Source organism: Sardina pilchardus, chromosome 15 (genome assembly GCF_963854185.1).
Source record: "Sardina pilchardus chromosome 15, fSarPil1.1, whole genome shotgun sequence".
Classification (NCBI taxonomy): Eukaryota; Metazoa; Chordata; class Actinopteri; order Clupeiformes; family Clupeidae; genus Sardina; species Sardina pilchardus.
Genome location: NC_085008.1, coordinates 3,108,646 through 3,116,145, shown reverse-complemented (window position 1 = coordinate 3,116,145; position 7,500 = coordinate 3,108,646).

Below are 7,500 nucleotides of genomic sequence, written 5' to 3'. Positions count from 1 at the left end.
TGCTGATCCCTCACTGTGCCCTTCTCCTTAGCAAACACCAACATGCACACACACACACACACACACACACACACACCTGTACAAACCCTCCTGGTGAGGCCTTCTCCTTAACAGACACTAACATGCTCTCTCTCTCTCTCTCACACACACACACACACACACACACACACACTCACACACACCTGTAGAAGCCCTCCTGTTGAGGCTTCAAATCAGCCCACCAAACGTTGCTCACACACACACACACACACACACACACACACACACACACACACACACACACACACACACACACACACACACACACACACACACACACACACACACACACACACACACACACACACACCTGTAGAAGCCCTCCAGGTGTGCAGAGGTGGAAAAGTTCAGCTTCAGAAAGTAAAAGTCCTTCCACATATCTGTGCCAACCACTCACTTAAACCAGCTGACTCTAATGAGCACAACCCTCCGCTAGGTAGAGCATCTAAGTGCACTGGAAGGACATGGTTGGATTTTTACTTTCTGAAGCTGGACATTTCCTCTCCTGCTGGTGTGCCGTGATCCTTAACACCAACATGAGTGCACCAAGCCCTGCTCACACACACACACACACACACACACACACACACACACACACACACACACACACACACACACACACACACACCTGTAGAAGCCCTCCAAACCCTACTCACACACACCTGTAGAAGCCCTCCAAACCCTACTCACACACACCTGTAGAAGCCCTCCAAACCCTACTCACACACACCTTGTAGAAACCCTCCAGGCGATTTCATTGCTGTTTCCTCATTTTACACTTGCAGGTTTCTCTGCAGAGCTTCCCCTACAGCTTTAGCGTGTATATTTTACAACACACCTCAGTCGGTCAGCCTGCCTTTTCATGAGCATGATCACAAGGCTGCGAGACTCTCTGTTTGTCTGTGCTCCGGCCACACCGGCCCAAAGTTGTGAAGGTGTTTTTTCCGCTCACAGATGCTACAGTAGGTGGAAGCGAAACGACCACCATTCAACGTGCATCAAGCCTATAGCCCATGAGTGTGTGTTCCCACAAGTGTGTGTTCTCTGATTGCATCTCTGTATTACTCCTTCTTGGCCAGTACTGGACTCTGCCCAGAGAGCGTCTTTGGCTCCAGCATGGAGTAAAAGGGCTGGTGAACTGTAGCAAGTCTTTTTAAGTGTCTCTGACTGTAGTCATTGTTAGGCAGCAGCTACAGTAGGTGGTGAACTGTACTCATTGTTAGGCAGCAGCTACAGTAGGTGTTGAACTCTCAATGGTGGACCCTTCTTCACAGGACCCCAAGCAGCCTGTGTACAGCATTAACCTTCCATACACTCGTGCAGTCTGTGTACAGCGCTAACATTCGGACGCTCGTGCAGTCTGTGTACAGCGATACATTCGGCAGCATGTGAAGGGCTTTTAAATTTGGACACTCGTGCAGTCTGTGTTTACATTTGGACGCTTAGCGCAGCAAAGGGTGGATGCTGATGGATGCTAGCACTGAAGAGGCTGTCAGAGCAGAGTGCAGACTGATGGAAACAGACTCTAATCACCCAGCAATGAAAACAAAATGGATCATTATGCAGTGACCGTTACTCACTGGGCGCTTGAGATCTGGTGTGACCTGACCAATCACAGAACATTCATCAGGCCTCAGTATTACGTTGTTTTTGTACTTGTACTCTGCACAATGACAATGAAGTTTGATCTAATCTAATCTCATCTCTAATCTAATCTAATCTAATCTAATCTAATCTAATCTAATCTAATCTAATGTCAGTATAGCGGGCAGGCGTTCAGCTGACCAGTGAGGAAGTGTCCAGCGAGAAGGCGAGTCATAAGTAAGGATCAGGCTGGAGCGTAAGGTCTGGCACTGTCGCCACGGAGACACTTTTGGCTGCCATGTCAGGAGACGAGGAGGAAGGCCTTTCCTCTGCGCCGTGACCACTCAAATAAGCCGAGTGCAACGAGCAGGAAATGAGAGAGCATGAAACAGCAACAGACAAAGGACTATTAACAGAAATCGGACAGATTTGTTATTCTTGGACGCGGAAACATAAATTGTCCCCCACAAATTTATGTTCTGGATGGTTTAAGGCATACAGAACATAATGATTGAGGGGAAAATATAATTTCAGGAAATTAAACTTGCATGCCCTCTGCATTACATCTTTCTACAATTGTCTTCAGTTAATGAGGGATTGATATTGTAAATAAATAATAATAAATAGTGAAACATATTATTTTCAGTACAGAATACAAAATTAAAAACGATCAAGAATCAAGAATATACATACCTAAATTGTCTCTTAATATTCTTCACGCAACTAGCATTAATCATGAGGTCTGGTCTGAACATCCCTGCTGAAAAAACCAGCAAGAAACCAGCTTAGGCTGGTAGCTGGTTTTAGCTGGTTTTAGCTGGTCTTTGCCCAAAACACAGTTCTTATTGCTGGTCTTGCTGGTGTAGCTGGTTAGGCCACCAGCTAGACATGCTGGCGTGACCATCTGAGGAAGCTGGTCGTGCTGGTGTGACCAGCCTGTCGTTTGGGATACAGCTGGTTTAAGATGGTCATGCTGGTGACCAGCCTGTCCAGCTTGACAAAGATGGTCAAGCTGGTTTTCTAGAATGACCAACATAAGCTGGCATGGCCAGTAAAAACCAGCAATGTAGACCAGCAACACCAACTAAAATGACCAGCTTAAGGTGGTACGACAATCAAAACCAGCTGAATTACCATCATAAGCTGGGTAAACCAGCTGAAGGTGTGTTTTCGCGAGAGTTTTGCTGGTCTAGCTGGTTAACCATCAAAGGGTGGTCAAACAAGCTGGTTAACAAGCTGGTCAACCAGCAAACCACCTTTAGCTGGTCAGGCTGGTTTTTTCAGCAGGGATGTGTGGGTGTGGGTGAGGGTACTCTGTTCTTGGCCTTTGAGATGTTATTAATGTCCGTCTCAAGTTCATGACTGTGTCTTATAGAGGATGTTACGATGAGGAGAAACCCTCAAAGGAAGCTATCGGCCTCCACAATTTACTTTTGAATTTGCTGCAAATCAGAGTCTCAGTGAGTTTATTGGGAGTTTCCAGAAGCTTCCGTCTGCCAGAGCTGGCTGAAGGCGCCAGGCTGGAAAGTTTGGTTGTGGACTCCCAGTCTGGTCTCTTTCCTCTGAACTGCGTCCACTCCTCTCCCCTGTGGTGAAACAAAGACAGCCCAGCAGGCAGCCTGGACGCCCAGGGAATTTGCTAGAAGGGACACTCGGCACCGCTCAGCCTAACGGTAACCAGCTGACAGGCCCTCAGTAGCTTCTTGCCCCTTACCGCCATCATGGAGTCCCATCCCAACCAAACATGAATTTGAATTTCCCCACAGAATTCCTCTGGTTAGTTATGGCTATATATACCGCTGGCTAACCCCAGTGCTTCTGCTCTCCAGACTCTCCAGTTATGTCTTCACTGATGGACTCTGTCAGTCTGAGCTGGAAAGGTACAGATATCAACCTTAACATTGCAGCCATCTACAGTAATATACCCTGTATTTTATTACTAGTATTATTATGATTATTATCATCATCATTATTACTATTTATATTATATATTATTATTATTATTATTATTATTTTGGGAGAGTAATGTACTGTATGGTGGTGAAATATTGACCCTCTGAACATTCATGAACTGCTCTATAATCCCATGTGAGATGCACTGCACACATACCTGCCCCACAGTGACTCCAAACTCCATGCAGGACAGACCAAAGGTGCAGGACAAGAGGGAACGAGGTGCAGGACAGACCAGAGATGCAGGACAAGAGGCGATGAGATGCAGGACAGACCAGAGGTGCAGGACAAGAGGGGACGAGATGCAGGACAGACCAGAGGTGCAGGACAGACCAGAGGTGCAGGACAGACCAGAGGTGCAGGACAGACCAGGACAGACCAGAGGTGCAGGACAGACCAGAGGTGCAGGACAGACCAGAGGTGCAGGACAGACCAGAGGTGCAGGACAGACCAGAGGTGCAGGACAAGAGGGACGAGATGAACGGCATTCTACACAGCACACGCATGTTTGAGTTCATTTGAAAGTGGCTAATAACCAGAAGGGCCATTTAAATCAAAATTGATAAAAATAAAAACACAATCTTGTGTGTCCCTTCTCTGGAGGATGTGACCTCATAGGCACTGAGTGAGGGCGTGAGGATTCCTTGTTATTTTTGTAAAGGATCCTTTCACTTGTCCTGGGATGACCGCATTCCCGGTACGGGAGAGGATGAGATTAGTCCTGTGAAACGGAGAAGACCTCCTGGCCTTTAGGAAAAGATTGAGAAGCAGCTGCGGCTTGACCTGTTGAGACCACAGGAAACGGCTTCTTCAGAAGATACGTTCACACCAAGCACATCCTGATACCAACGCACACCCTCTGTAGTCAGCCAAGGGCTCCCTTTCACCTGCAGAGATAAGAGGACAAGAGAGTGTGTCACACATTCCTCTAGAAACAGGAAAGCAGACAGAGAGAGGTTGGTTATGAGTCTCTTCTCACTTCTCTAGGAGCAGGAAAGTACACAGAGAGAGGTTGGTGGTGAGTCTTTCCTCATTTAGTTTTTTCAGCTATGAAGAATAAATGGAGTTTTTTTCCCCTCCCTTTGAATTTCCTCGGCAGTGATTCCACTGTGTCTGTGTGTGACCTTGAAAAAACATTGAGTTAATTCATTCAGCTTTCCTGCTTACATTTCAGCGTGCCATGGAGGCTACTGGATGGATGAATTAAATGTGCTGATTTGCTCCTCAGCTGCCTGGGCCTTGATAGTTCAGCGCCGGGATCCTTGTTGAGTCGGACTGTACATGACGTGAGCTGACTAATTAGCCTGTCATGTTGTGTGGCTACATAGTGATTATATTACAGTCATGCAGCTGGGCCGTGAATCCTAAACATTAGCCAAAGTGCAGAAGTAAGCCAGCAAACGCTGGAGGTTACAATACAGTCTCCCCGTCCCATCTCAAATCCATGGCAGTGTGTGCATGTAACATACTGTAGGTTGTGAAAGTCACAATATCTCACCAGAACGAAACCTTCCCAATCCACCAACCTTTTCTCATCATGTTCTACTACAGTCATTTCCTGCATAGAAGCCGCATTGTGTATAAGCCGCAGGACAGTGTTTTACGCAAGTTAAAAGAAACAAAACCATATTAACACCATATAACTGCCCCCTTGTATTAACCTCATAGCTGAAGAAATTTTGCAAAATCAATGTATAAACCACGGCTAATAGTCGGGAAATTACGGCATGTCCTTCATTATTAGACCATGGGAACATGATTATTTTAAAAATCCACTTTGTTCTGGGAAAAAAATCCACATTTGTTCTGAAAACAGATTAGATTAGTTATTGTTAGTGAAAACAGGCACTGTTGTCACTGTTGAGTTACGGTTTGGCTGGTCTTCTTCATAGCCATGATGCCAGGGCATGGCAGGCTCAACTGTCAGCAGAATGTTCATTTAATTTAAAGGTGCAGTCAGCGGCTGTACTGCACGTGATTTAAAAAACATAACGTGTTTCGTCACACTCAGCAAACATCTCCTCACGATCCGTTTGCTGCCCATCCCGTGAGTGGACTGTAAGAAAACACGGTCTCTGTGCAGGCAGCCAACAACTGGAAATAAACAAAGTGGGGGCAGCCTGACCCAAACCCAAAACCAAAACCCTGTGTGGAGTTTCTCTGGGAAACCTGAAGGGAGGCATGAACTACCTCTCTTGTGTGCTTTGGTCCTTTGTTAAATATAATGTATGTTGCTCTGGACAAAAGTACCGACAAAGGAATCTAAATATAAACAATAGAAAGAAGAGATCATAAACATAAACAAATGTGACTTCCTGTGTAATCATTAGGTTAGTGCTTAAAATTATTGTTCTACTGATAATATTACTATTCTCCCTAGTTTGTAATTGTTCACTGTTAATTTAATTTGTATTGTTATGTATGTCGCTTTGGACAAAGGCGTCTGCTAAATAACCATAGCCATAGCCATAGCCATAGCCATAGCCATAGCCATAATCACTGACTGTGTCTTTAAAGGGATATTCCGCCATTTTTGGAAATACGCTCATTTTCCACCTCCCCTCGAGCAAAACAATCGATATTTACCTTGCTCCCGTTCATCCAGCCATTCTGTGAGTCTGGCGATACAACTTTTAGCTTCAGCCTAGCATAGATCATTGAATCGGATTAGACCATTAGCTTCTCGCCTGCTAGCTTAATGTTTAAAAGTGACTACGATTTCTGGTAATTTTCCCATTTAAAACGTGTCTCCTCTCAAGTTAGAAAGTGCAATAAGACCAACTGAAAATGAAACCTGGTGTTTTTCTAGGCTGATTTGACATGGAACTACACTCTCATCTGGCGTAATAATCAAGGCAACTTGCAACCTACTGGAACTACTACTGCTTGTTGTCTATGGGGACTATTTTCAGATGCTGCGTACGATATCACTGCGCCTATGGTACGTTTGCAAGTTGCCTTGATTATTACGCCAGAGGAGAGTGTAGTTCCATGTCAAATCAGCCTACAAAAACGCCAGGTTTCATTTTCAGCTGGTCTTATTGCACTTTCTAACTTGGGAGGAGACATGTTTTAAATGGGAAAATTACCAGAAATCTCAGTCACTTTTAAACATGAAGCTAGCAGGCGAGAAGCTAATGGTCTAATCCGATTCAATGATCTATGCTAGGCTGAAGCTAAAAGTTGTATCGCCAGACTCACAGAATGGCTGGATGAACGGGAGCAAGGTAAATATCGATTGTTTTGCTCGAGGGGAGGTGGAAAATGAGCGTATTTCCAAAAATGGCGGAATATCCCTTTAAAGGTGTTCAGTGCAGGTTAGGTTTTCTTCCTACTGGGTTCCCTCTGCAGTTGCAAGTATGTACTTTACACAACCAACTCTTTCTCTTGGAGACGGCACATGTGGATCTGTTCATAAACCGGCAAACAGCCATACCGACTGACAAGGTAATATTACTCGATTTTATACAAATAGTAGGCTGTTGAACAACTGCAATTCAAAGCAATTTGTAATTGTCTGGGACGTTGGCAAGCAAGCTTCAAAGCTGGTTCTCCATAGCTGGCTGCTCTAGGGCTGCAGACGATGCAATCTCCTTATTATAAGTTCATTCCCCATCAAAATGACTTTGAAACTGTTATATGAAGCTGTTTTATGACACCCTTTGATATCCGGTGCAGTCAATTCGCTACATACGGGCAGCCGTGGCCTACTGGTTAGGGCTTCGGGCTTGTAACCTGAGGGTTGCCGGTTTGATCCCCGACCAGTCCACGGCCCCTCACTGCTCCCCGCGCGCTGCTGGTTGGGCAGGCAGCTCACTGCTCTGGGTTCTGTGATTCACCTCACTGTGTGTTCACTAATTTGGTTAAATTGGGTTAAATGCAGAGAACTGAATTTCCCTCACGGGATCAAAAGCATATATTCTT